The 13,793-nt window shown below is 36.5% G+C and overlaps 1 protein-coding gene across 3 annotated transcripts in view; it reads left to right on the top strand.

The window, feature by feature from the left end:
* Positions 1-562: 562 nt before the first annotated feature.
* The window catches only part of LOC117983484 (cell adhesion molecule Dscam2-like), a 157,599-nt gene continuing 144,368 nt past the window's right edge, over positions 563-13,793 (top strand). For all 3 annotated transcript variants that reach the window (XR_011236924.1, XR_011236923.1, XM_034970051.2), the window contains exon 1: positions 563-738. The gene's annotated coding sequence lies outside the window, so the exon portion shown is untranslated. The remainder of the gene's footprint in view (positions 739-13,793) is intronic.

The following is a 13,793-nucleotide window of genomic DNA, read 5'->3' as shown; positions in this document are numbered from 1 at the left end:
GACATAAGATTTGCGGTGAGAGGGATGAAATATGTTGAAGTTGGGAACTGTACTTTACCACAGCTGTTTGGGTAAATATCTACAGGACTGCTTATTTGAAAATATGTATGACGAACATATTTTCAAGTAAACAGTCCAACAAAGTCAAAGTAAACAGTTACAACATAGTAAGAAAAACATAAGCAACGAAAGCTACAAAGAAAAACATCAAAATCCATAACAAAAGCACTTTATTCGTTTAAGAACCTTTTTTCAAAGCATAACGCAAAGGAAACGTTACAACGAAAAACACATCAATCTGGTACATTAGGCGTAACATTTCCCGAGTTTTGTAGCTTCGTACATCCTTTCCGGCACACAAATTAGCGTCCATATGAGATTGGGAACCCACCGAAATGTAAACCGCAACTAACTTAGCCATATATCCCTAAATATGATCTATAGCTCGTATTCTCTTTGAGATAAGATTGAAAATCGTTTATTCACGAGTTTTTCGACAGCAAACACTTTCAGTGATATCTCTTGGGGTAAAACTCCATTCAGTACAATTTCAACCCTCGTGGAGGGTAGACGTTTTTTGAATCTATTGTAAGTTTTCGCGCGCAAGATCGAGTAACTTTTCGATTGTTAATTTTTTTTTTGGACTTTTTGCGTTTGTGGTTGCATTTTGGTTTTTGGATTGGACTAGTGAAATTTTTTGGAAAATGTGTTTCTTCTTTTGTTAGAGTCTAACTTTAGGTAAGAGCTTTTTTATACATTTCAAGAGATTGAATTTTATAGTTTATATATTTTTTAAAGTCTTTAAGGTAAAGCTTGTGCCCATGGGTGTTTGTTTTGTTACGAATAAAATAAATAATTGTGTATGTTCATTAAAATGTAACTTGATAGGTACCTAGGTATATGCTTTTTTAGCTTGGACCTAGTAGTTTTATTTTCATTTCCAATTTATTTTGTTGTTTCTTACAAAATATTTTTTTAATATTGCAAATGAATACCTGTTTTCTGGATTTAATATTTAAAACAAAAATATATTGCACCGGTTAAGTAAATATTTAAGAATCTACGAATCATGTGTAGTTTACAATAGCTTTTAACGTAATATATTATATACATAGGTATAATAGTAAATATAATTTAGTAAAGAAATTATTAAGTATCACTTTTCAAACGCTACATAATTTTACGAAATTCTAAAACATATCGATTTCAAATAATAGTTTATGAAAACCCGCTAAACCAAACGTGGAAATTTAATTGCATGGATTACATTGAAACCAAAATTAGACAAATTTCAGCCATAAAGCTAAGCCAATATTTCATGGAAATCGCATTACAGGCTTAAATTATAATGGCCGCTGAAAACGTTAATAATTTTCACTTGAATGGCCTAATAAAAGGTTATTATACCTACATAATATAAGTAGATAAGTACGTCTAAAACAAAAATGGAAATATGGTCCAAAGCTTTTCCCGCGACTTAAATAAAAATATGTATAGCTAGACATTGTCCATATTTCTTCTAATCAACAATTTTAACATAATTTTACTAACGAGTAATTCTTGCATGTATTATATTTATCATATTATAATATGTTACACTCAAAGACCTAAAACGCTCATTGAGTGACAAACAGCTCACAACGGATTGTGGCAATCGCAGAAAGGCCACAACGCGAAATTCGTGTAATGGCTCTTATCAAAATGCTCACGACGCATTGTGGCAATCGCAGAAAGGCCACGACGTGAAATTCGTGTCGTGAGTCGTGACTGTCATCCTATTCGACCACAGTGGTAATGAAGAAAAGCCACGACGTAAGCAAATATTTTTACGAGTACGGAACAAGCTCAACACATAATTATTTTTTTTCATTACGATAGATTAAGGGTATAAAGTGACTAAGGTGGTAGGTACATCTAAAGTTTTGTAGAAATACTGAGCATTTCCTAGACCTGGTTCGATTTGACTTGCCTCTGACTTATTACGTAAATTCTCTAAATTCTCTCGCGAACTCTCTAAATACTAATTCTAAATGCAGGTGAGGCACTCACCCTTTGACCCTTAGGGATTAATTTAATTAAATTCAGAACTTTGCATAAGCTTCTCTACTATTAACTATGTGAGCCAAAAATACTTTGCTTGTAGGTACATGCTTATTTTATTCACTCTTTACCAAAATAAAATCTTTTTGGACATAAATCAAGTTTGATATAAAAACTTCTAATAATTATATTTTATTTGTTTACTTAATAATCTATATAAATATATATAAAGAAAAGCTGATAGTGACTGACTGACTGACTAAATTACTGACTGACTGATCTACATATTATATCAACGCACAGCTCAAACTACTGGACGGGTCAGGTTGAGATTTGGCATGCCAATAGCTATTATGACATAGACAATAGTCATTTTCTAAGAAAGGATTTTCTCCATAAACGTGACACTGGCGAAACACTCTGTGCCCAGCTGGCACACCTAAAGGCCAATAATTGGGAATTGAATTGAAGAAAGGATTTTTGAGAATTCAACCCTTAAGGGGGTAAAATAAGGGTTTGAAAGTGTAGTCCACGCGGACGAAGTCGCGAGTACAAGCTAGTATAATATATGAGTTGTGAAGTAATAGTCACACTAATTTTACAGAGGCGAAAGTTCGTTCTTTATACCGGTACATAATCATAGGTATTTTGATGATTATATATTTTTTCTGATACCTATGATAACGATAACCAACCCAAAAAATCTACGACATGAGCTCTATGAATTAGTACAAGAAAGCTTAAAATAGATTCATAAATAATGAACTTTAGATTTCTATAATAAAGAGTCAGAGAAAGTTTCATTACCTATTTCAGATCGACAAATAAAAATACTAGTGTGGCAAGTTCACAAACCTAGTTGTCACTTTGTAATCACTTGTTTTGATATATCTCACGAGTTTCAAAATAGTTCGCTACAAGTTGGGGGGAGTATGTTTGCCTTCGAGATTTGTTTGTCACATCTGCATTCTATCAAGAATAAATTATATTTCATCGAGACTAACTATGTTTTTTTTTTTATTAAATTATCAAGACGACGATCATGATCACGGGAAAATTATAGTATGCCCGTCTATCCATGAGCCGTGATAGCCTAGACTTCCGTGATAGCCTATATTATCTATATCTTATAATTTTTATAGTTTTTTATAGTAAACAGTCGCTTTAGTAATGAGTACATACATATCAAAAATTTCGTCACTGGTAGCAAGCGAGCCGTAGCTTAGTGGTCAGAGCATCGGGCGCGATTCCAGGAGACGCGGGTTCGATTCCTGCCGGTCCACAAATTTTGATATGTATTTAAAATCTAAGCTAATCAGTGGACATCTTATCTACGTCAAAGGTTCATTTAAATCCGAGGCACATTCGAGATATTCTCACGTATTATGACGGAGAGAACTCGGACGATGGAAGTCGGACCTAGTGCGTAAGCTACCATACAAATAGTTCTAACTTCTATGACTACTTCGGGATGTATTTTCACGGATTCGGATCGAATGCAGTGCGTAATCGCCCTTATTGTATAGTCACATAATAATTATAGTGGTATCAAGGAATTATCATAAATTTTCCTTCCTCAGATGAAAATAGCTTGCTCAATAGTAAATAATTAATCCTACGACCTATTTCTCTAATGAGCGGAAACTGAACTGAAAGAAGTACCTACCTATTTTTAGATCATTAAAATACTTTTAATTAAATATGTATTAAAAAAATGGAAACAATTTTGCAGATCCTTTAGATCCATCTGTCCTTAATTAGTAGGATAACGGCACACGCTCCGGCATCATTCGAGGTCGGTTTTAGATTAAAGGCTGTAAAATCTCCAATTCAAATAGCAAGACCAAATTCAAATAAGGCGTCCGTACCACCGGTTTCAGTAGTTTCTCAGATCACATATATTATATTATGTATTTCACAACATATTTATAGTCATCATGATCAACCCATCGCTGGCTCACTACAGAGCACGGTTCTCCTCTCAGTATGAGAAGAGTACTTTACGCAGTATATTTACAGTACAGTACGCGGCATGAAATAGAGTTAGAGTTAGAGACATTGACCTTTAGAATGAAATTTTAGCTTTGTAGAGCGTTGTCTCTGTCACTCATACCTATGTGATGTTTCGTCGGTCTCAACGACAGAGACAATGCTCTATAAAACCGCTATCTCTTTCTAAAGGTCGATAGATTTCGTAGAGCGTTGTCTCTGTCGTTGAGACCGACAAAACGTCACATAGTCACGGAAGGATGAGTGACAGAGAAGACGCTCTAAGAAGCCGAAATCTCTATTTAAAGTTCAATGTTCCTCGAAAGAACTTACAGGTACACTCAGGCCGGAGTATCAGCCAGGTAACCTCCCAGTGTGCCTGAGTGTTGCGAGTCCCTTTCGGAACTACGGGGGAAAGCAGTGCTTGGGCCGGCGTACCCTGGTACCCTGGTACTGGTAACATGTTTAGCAATTTCTTTTCATGGGAAGTTGTTAGTCATGGCTTATTGACCTTGCAGGGAGGGGGTGTTGTCAGCGCGTCTCTCTGAGTGCCCCGAGCAACGAGCGCATTAGCCGCACCCATGGGGCATAGCCCCAGGAGCGGAGGGTGTGGCTTTGACTTGGACAAATCGTCCAAGGGCTTTGATGAATGGTTGTTGATGAGTGGTTCATCACCCATTCAATCACTGGCTGCTCCACCAGATTCTCGCCTGAACGTGGCCTAGTGTTTGCACGAAATATCTCACTCATTTCTCGAATTAAAATAAGAACGGTTAATGGTAAGGCCTCCTCCAGTCTAGGATAACACCGCGCGGTAGAATTTAAATGGGACTCTGCGCAAATCGCCGACGTCTTGATGCGAGATTTATTTCCGTTTTTGCATTTCCCGCTCGTTTGTAGGTCTGGCCGTTCGAGAGACAATCCTGCGGTGATTGGTTGAATAAAATCTGAATTTAAATAAGGGTTAGCTTCCGCCAGAAATGTTCAACCTTTTTGTAAGATTAACGAGGTGGTATTTCTACTGTGCGTGTTTTGCAGAAATATATATAGCACTAATTTTAAACTAACTGTTTTTTTGCCAAACCAATCGGTTTTAGTACTGCAGGTACTTTAGCCGTGATCAAGCCTACGTATGACTCCATTCAGAGAAGCATGACAGGAGAAATGACTGCCACTCTTGGCACATGAAAAACCATGGTAACCTTTTACGTCCACTGCCTCACCACAGTGGCAAAGTTGTGACTGTTGAACGTTTTATTAGATTAGACAGGTTTTATCATCATCACATCCCCATTGTCAGCCCACGACTAAGCACGTGTGTGTCTCTTTCAGAATGAGAAGGCTTTTGGCCATTGTCCTCCATGCTGGCCAAATGCAGGTTGGCAGACACCACGTACCTTTGAGAATATTATGGAGAACAAGAGTTCTCCATAATATTCTCCATAATATTAAAACGGACCCCTGATGTCCGAAAGCAAGAGTTGTGTGACCGTGCGTTTAAATGTACAAATAAATATACCCAGCCCCAATTTTAAAAGTACCCATTTTCAGATAAGACAGGAGAAGTTTTAAAAAAAACAAAGATAATTTTTAAGTTTAAATGAAGATGCGCGTGTCTTTTTTTTAATTTATAGACTAGCGCTTGGCTGCAATCAGACCTGGGTGGCAAGTGATCATGCAGCCCAAGATGGAGCGCGCTTGCCTAGAAGATGCCTATTCACTCTTGCCTTGAAGGTACCAATATTGTTGTAAGGAATAATTTTCCATGGAATACAAGATGCGTGTACCTTTTATTGTTATTAAATATTTTGTGATATTCTGTCTTATTTATCCATACTAATAATATAAATGCGAAAGTGTGTCTGTCTATCTGTCTGTCTGTCTGCTAGCTTTTCACGGCTCAACCATTCAACCGATTTTGACGAAATTTGGTACAGGGGTAGCTTGCATCCCGGGGAAGGACATAGGCTACTTTTTATCTCGGAAAATTGAAGAGTTCCCACAGGATTTTTAAGAACCTAAATCTACGCGGACGAAGTCGCGGGCATCATCTAGTCACTTTATAATTTTTAAGTCAATGTGCCGTCTGTTCAAAAGTACCTCAATACTCTTCTTTTTTAATCTAGTATTTTAAAAAACAACGCAAAACCTAATAAAAACTCAAAATTACTCTATTATATAATTATAGCCTTCAATAATATTGTTAATTTACTTCACCTTAAGATATTAAAGTATTATAAATTTGAGATCACGTCTGACGCAAACTAATTGAACTTTGCCTCACTCCTAAGTGTTTCAGAACTTGTAATGCTCTTAAACTTACTTAATTATTCACCTTATTCAATAGATAAAAAGATTGTGCAACATAAGGCTATTAAAGTTTTAAAGGTAACTTCTTATTTATATACACATTTCCACAAAAAATACCTATAAAATGTTTCCTTGGACAGTTTGCCTGTATCTTATATAGTTTTGGATATCCCCATGCGTAAACCATCCCTGCGTACTATTCGTAAATGTCTTAGCAAAAATTGTTAATCCTCTTCAAATATTTTGTAATTTTCAAACGTAGGTATACCGATGGGGCAGCCTCACGTAGGCGTTTAAAACTTTCAAAGTTACAATATACCAACCAAAATGAATTTCACTCGCACGGTGCTGTATTTGTTTATGCAAAAGTTTCGGATTTCATTAAACCAATTCCGAGGGTTAGAATGGAAGGTATTTAAGGTTAGTATCCGAAAGGGACGTGAGAAATTTTAGATTAGGTAATGAGACAAAGGATTCCTAAGCCCTTCTAAACATGGGCGCTATGAATTCAGGGCGTCCGTGTTCATGCGAAATATTTAATATGTATAATTCACTTTATAATCAGGGTACTTTATTAATGAGGTTGTTTTAGGGTTTCACAATTAAATATGAATAAATAAGTACTAAGTAGACATATAAGTTTTTCTTCCCAGAACGCAGAGAATATGCGTTATAGCCACTCCAACTTTACCTTCCTGCACTAAAATGTCAAATAGTCAGAAGCAATCTAGGCAAATTGCTATGGATCCCTTAAACTTTCCTCGACAACATGCTGTACAAAACATAGTGCCTTGTTAAGAAAGTGTTAAACCATTAAAAAAGTAAAATATAAGACAATGGTCACTACTCATTTAATGAGAATATGTGTTTATTAGTTGGTTTGTTAATTTTTTGCATAAATATAGTTAAAGACCTGGAAAGTTACCTACTTTTTATCCCGGATAATTAAAAAGTTCCCATGGGATTTTAAAATCCTAAATCTTAACGAACAAAGTCGTGGGCATCAGCTATAATGATAATCATTTATCAATATCGAATAATGAATATCAGATAATGTACCTTACTTATAAAAACTTCTATTGTTAACCAGCGTTTTACGAAAAATGTCGTCTATAGTCATTAAACGAATAAAATGTAGACGAAAATTCCAGTCTCTCAAAAACGTTAAAGCGGACAAAACAATCGACTTCGCTGATAAAAGAATAACAAAAACAACAAGGTTTTCCTGAGTTTCCGAACAAGAAGTATCGTTTGGAAAGTTTATTTTTATTGAAACGGCGCTAGGAACATTCAAGTGAAGTACTATAAACACCGGGAAAAATATTTAACTACTTTTTTAAAAGGAGAACGGACTTACACCCTTACAGAGATCCATGCACTCATCCGATCCGAGTCCGTGAAAATACGTTCCTTTTTAACCGACTTCCTTGTTTTGTATGGTAGCTTATGACGTAGTAAGTATATATCCATATTTTCACGGATTCGGATCGGATGAGTGCGTGATCGCTGGTAATCTTACATTTTGATGTTGAAAATAGGTAAATTTTTTAATGTCGTTTATACATTATTAATCACGTTTTCAAATAGATACGTATTTTTTAATATTGCGAAAATGATGCTCATTATTTATACAAATAGGAAATATTTAAGATATATAGGAATAGCAAATAGGAAAAACAAACGTGATATCCAGTGAAACTAAAATTCGACATGCTACTCGACAAATTAGTCATAATATCAATTTATTAAAGTTGATAGTAATTGTGAGCCATAAATCATTGTCAAACTTGATAAACTTTTGTGAATGAGAGTTTTTTTTATTCACAATTTTTGGCACAATGTACCATAAGGATAATCACCCTTTTACTGACCCTCATATTTGGCGCGTTAATTAGCAAAGTTAGGCGACCACACGCCCGCCAAAAAGTTCACAAATTTAACTTTACCAAAGCGCTGAGAATCTGGGGTGCAAGAACATTCGTGCTTTTGTTTTATTTTTGCCTTTTGTAAGAGGACGAAGAAAAATTAAAATAAAATGAAAAAACACTCTCTGCGGTAATTGCGGTGGAATATTTGGGAAAAAATTCGAGCAATTCGTTTTTCAGTTTGGGAGTATATTTGTTATTTAAGCCGAGATTCAAAATTAAGGCACTCAGATTAGCGATTTTTTGCACCTAAAATCTCGTTTGTCACACGCAAATCTCGTACGAGTTAAACAACGCGCTTGTAAGTTAGCAGGTACACGCGTGAGCCTTTTCTTCATCGAAATCCATATTGTAACTCACTGACACAGTGATTCGAGAAAACATACCGGAATGGGTGCGTGTAAGCGTGTTCAATGTTTTAGTGAGCGCGAAATGTAGAGTGAGAGTAGGTATGCCAAAACGAGTGTAAAACACACAGGCAAAGCGCTAATCTGAAACCACCCTACAACTGCATACTTAGTACCCTAAACCAGCAGCCCAAGCATATTGAGTGTAAAATACTTCGACAGCGTTACAAAAGACGCAAGAAAGATGTTAGTAGGTATAAAAGCTACTTTGTTATCAAATTAAAAAACATGCTGAATTACACAAAAAAATGCTTTGTAACTTTGTATTTCAAGAAATAAGAATTTTTCCTTTTTCTGTTTTTACTACTAAAATAAGTTAGACATCTGACGTGCAGGCTCGTCTTAACTATTGCGCCAGATTCAGTATATCGTAAAATCGTACGTGAAGATGAAAGCAATCTCAATATTTAAGCTCGATGTGAATAAACCGGAATGGATTCCAATATTAAAAGGAACTAAAAACCGTTGATAGGAAAACTCATGAAATGAGCAAATTCAAAAGCTTTTCGTTCCGAACGGCGAGAGTTCCTTTTTTATTTCCAACTTCAAGCAATATATCTACGTGTTCATAATAATATGTATATATACCTAGTATTGTCGAGCGTGTCTCAAAGTTGTGGGTACTGGGTAGATACTTTGCTGAAAAGCCGTATTTGATCTAATATGAAAAAAGTTTAACAGCTTGTTACAAGTTAAGCGATAAGTGGAAACATAAAAGTTAATAAGTACCTACCACGTTATATTTTGTAAGGAGTTGGTTTTAAAGGTCTCCTGTAAAATACTTCATCATCATAATGATCAATCCATCGCCGACTCACTATAGAGCACGGGTCTCCTCTCACATTGAGAAGGGTTTTGGCCATAGTCTACCACGCTGGCCATGTGCGGATTGGGAGACTTCACACACCTTTGAGAACATTATAGAGAACTCTCAGGCATGCAGCTTTCCTCATGGTGTTTTCCTATACCGTTAAAGCAAGTGATATTTAATTACTTAAAACACACATAACTCCGAAAAATTAGAGGTGCATGTCCGGGATCGATAAGAAGGCGAAATTTTTTTATATTTTTTTATTCAAATACTATCTTCAGTAATGACGACAAGGTACGATATTTTAATAACTAAACCATACATACTAGACGAAACGGAAAATCTGCCAAAAAGGCTCCAAGCAGTCTCAGATGTCGAGCTAACGAGAAAATAACTCCCCATTCACACACAAAGAACTTGTAATTAAGTGCCCTGGAAAAGGTCCCGAGGGGCTACACAGTACAGACCAATACAGTACTTCTAGATGTTATAAAAAATTAATGATATTCTATTGCGTCGGATCCCGTTTTAACAGTGGGTATACCCTTGTGGCAATATTCAGAGCATAGATAATTCAGAGGTCAATAAATATAATGATATTCTTTATCCCTTCCATAATTATGTATTCCCAATCCTATACAATCTATCACCATGTTATGATTGCGTCCACTGCTGGGCGTAGACCTTTACAAGAGCGCGCCACCAAACACGATCCTCCGCCTTCCTAATCCACCCGCTTCCCGCTCAGTCCAGTGGTTGAAGGTCGTCCTACACAGCGTGCGCCCTACGTGGTCTCGTCGTCCTCTTTTTTTGTATTTTTTTTTTTTTTTTTTTTACAGCATAATTTTTATCTGCAACTTCATCTAATACGTGGATTTAAGTTTTAAACAATTCTTTATTTTCCCGTGAGGAAAAAATGCGTAGATCCTTTGCATAGTCAAATGCCGTGCTTGCCTGCAAAAGTTCCGTCAAAATAATTATGAACCATTTCTAGATTAGCCCGAACAAACAGACAGACACATAAAAAAATTAAAATGGACGTTTGGATTTTCAAAATGATCGAATTAAAAATCAAAGCCAAACACGTTAATTTAATTTGTTTGTATGAAAACAAACATATTATATTACAAAGGTCGATGTACATTACTTTCTGTCGCGTACTGTACAATTGTTTTTTAAAAAGTGAAAAAAATTGTACGCTTTTAAAAGTGACATATTAATATACATTACGCATCTTTTGACACCTACTAATAATGAAAACGGTATCCCGATTATGTATCTCATATTTATTCACTGCCTGTCCTTTGAAAGGAATGGTCATAATGTACAGTACCTATTTCCTGTTGGGTTATGTTCTTAGCGTCTAGTCTAATAAATTAGAGTTTACTAGCTCACAGTACGTTATACTTACGTTACGTTACTCAATATGTTAATATCATAAATTCAATTCTCATCTTGTTTTTCTTTGAACTAACAATATTATTGTTTAATCCCACCTACTTTATATTCTGAGCTACATTTCACAGGCCATCAGTTTGTATAGGAAGCAATTTTCATCAAACTCTACAAATTATGTTGAAGATGAAATAGCGCCAGTTTAGAATAAATTACCCTAAATAAGTAATTTTCAGTAGAAGTAATATTCTCTCTAGACGCAGTTTCTATACGAGCAGTAGAGGCGAGCTTCAAAGACGTGTCTAATACAAGGATGATATAAAGAGGTAGACAAAGCTCATACACTTCTATTTTGCAAAGTAAAGCTAAATTCGTACGCTTGTGAGTCTGACACGCATGCGCGTAATAGTAAGCGCTATAGTCTGCGACAGGTCGAGATGGCAATCGGAGTATGAGGCGGGGGAACGCCCCGCATACCTGCACGTGACCCGCGCTCGCTCGCTCCGGGTTAGCGCGGGGGCTGTGCAGGTGTGCAGGGCGTCCCCACCCCGATTGCCATTTCGACCTGTCGCGTACTATAAATACATGGATACTGGCACGATATTTACGCACTTTTGGGTTAAACTTTACCTACAAACATGCTTCAAAATAATAGCGGTCAGTTTATAGAAGTCGTCAACTAATACCAATCTCATATCAGCTGTCGATGGCACAGTGACTGCCACGATGAATACCTATATTGTATCCGCACCCTGTCTTTATCACGCACCTCTGTTGAGACAAGTGTAAATTATTTTTCAGATTAATATTACTGGCGGTACAATTATGGTCAAGTTTTTTTTTACTTAAATAAAAATGGCGAGCATACTGGCAGGCGGGTTACCTGATGTTAAGTAATTACAGCCGCCCATGAATATTTGCAGTACCAGAGGAACCACCAATGCGTTGCCGACCTTTCAGGAATTTGTTGGTCCACCCCTTGAACAACCCATGTTGTATTTTAATGTGAACACCGCCGAAGGGAGTAGATTCCACAGTTTGCATGTGCGTGGAAAAAAGGATCTGGCACAAGGGGCGGTCGACGTGCACCAGACACCCAGGTGGTGAGGGTATACGACGTTTTAAATCCCAAATGACAGAATTACGGCATTCACGACTTATGTCCGAGTTGTAAAATAAGTTTTAAGTAGGCTACAAGAAGAAGGGTAATGACCCTAGCAGGTATATAAGTCGAGTTAATGAGAAAATGGCTCCCTATTCAGACAAAAGGAAAGCAAGATTACATAGCTTCTATAAGGTTTCAAAGGGCTTTACAGATCACAGAGCTTTTGATGTGTTATGTTTATGTAGAAATTAATATCTAATTATCTGCCTACTGAATTTTGTTTGTGCAAAACTAGCTAACCAACCCTGACTTTACTAGAATAGAATTTCTGAATTTCTCCAGGGGGAGGGGGCTACGTTACAAAGAAAACCTATATCCAAAATCTCAAGTTTCTTAACCAAGTGGTTTGAGCTGTAGGTAGGTGTAGTTCGTGTGGGGCGTCCCCCACCTCATACCGATTGTCATCGGTATGAGGTGCCGATTGCCATCTCACCCTGTCGCAAACTATACGAATATATTATCCCAGACAGTCAGTTTAACATTTTATCATACATATATAGAAAAGTTTCTTGTATTCCTACTGGCTTCAAATTAATTTTTAAATTTATTAATGTTCTTTCAAAGGAACTGGGTTTCACAGATATAAAATGAACATTACGAATTTACTCGGCTTGCTTAAAATCGGAAGACGCAGCGTTGGAAGACCCCCAATAGGTGGACGGACGACATCAGACGAGTCGCAGGGAGCCGCTGGATCCAGGCGGCGCAAGACCGTGGCGTGTGGAAGTCCCTACAAGAGACTTATGTCCAGCAGTGGACGTCTATTGGTTGATGATGATGATGATGACTTAAAATTTTGGACTCATTAAATGGTCTAAATAATTTTAAAAATCCGTTAAGGGTGAGAATATGCCGTAAGGTGAAAATTTGTCTTAAAACTTTTAACCGTTGCACACTGATGTATTTCGAGCAGTTTAGATTAAGTTTTGCATTCCTAGAACCTGTAGCGGAAATTAAAGCGGTTCCTTGAACACTAAGCTGTTAGTCTTAATACTCTGTGAAATATAAATTGTGCCTGTCTCCACTACCGGGAAGTTTTTAAACGAGGTTCTAACTTTTGCAACTATTGTTAAATATAAAACCACTTTGATATACTTTAATAGACTTCTATTTCACTGTTCACTTATTTAATTCGTTTACAATAGAGCACTAAGACCATCATTCTGCGTGCCATCCTAGAATCACCTCCTAGAACAGATTGGCTAATCTGCAGTGTACAATAACCACAGACTTCTTCTCGTCTAACACTATAATATACTTAGTACCTAAATTGGCTCTTCAGCTGTCAACTAGAATAGGTGATTCGCCCCAGCTTCGCCCGAGTGGTCTGAAGAATTAAAATGTTATGTACGTACTTAATTAAAGATAATATGTCGTAGGAAGACTGGTTTTGCAATGGTGAAAGCTTGAAAATGTCCATACAAAAGATTTAACTTTATAGTTACTATACCTATTTGCTTATTAAGTGATTTATATTATCATACCAAAATGCCTATTTGTTAAAAAATATATGATTATTAAAAAAATATTATGTATGCAATTTTACGTACATAATTTCCTACAAAAATATGAACTCCTTAACAATGGCGTCTGGCATTGTAGAAACAAAGACCCCAAAATCAATCGCGTAGGTACACTACGCACTCCGAATATAAGTTTTAAACACGCAGACAAAACATTTTTTAATTCCGACTACAGCAAAAAGGCCTGCTTCCAAACAGTTGAGATTAATATCGGATATGCGTTTCCGT

The sequence above is a fragment of the Maniola hyperantus genome, chromosome 7 (assembly GCF_902806685.2).
Source record: "Maniola hyperantus chromosome 7, iAphHyp1.2, whole genome shotgun sequence".
NCBI classification, from domain to species: domain Eukaryota; kingdom Metazoa; phylum Arthropoda; class Insecta; order Lepidoptera; family Nymphalidae; genus Maniola; species Maniola hyperantus.
Note: the sequence above shows the minus strand (reverse complement) of the source record. Positions and strands in the feature narration are given on the sequence as shown.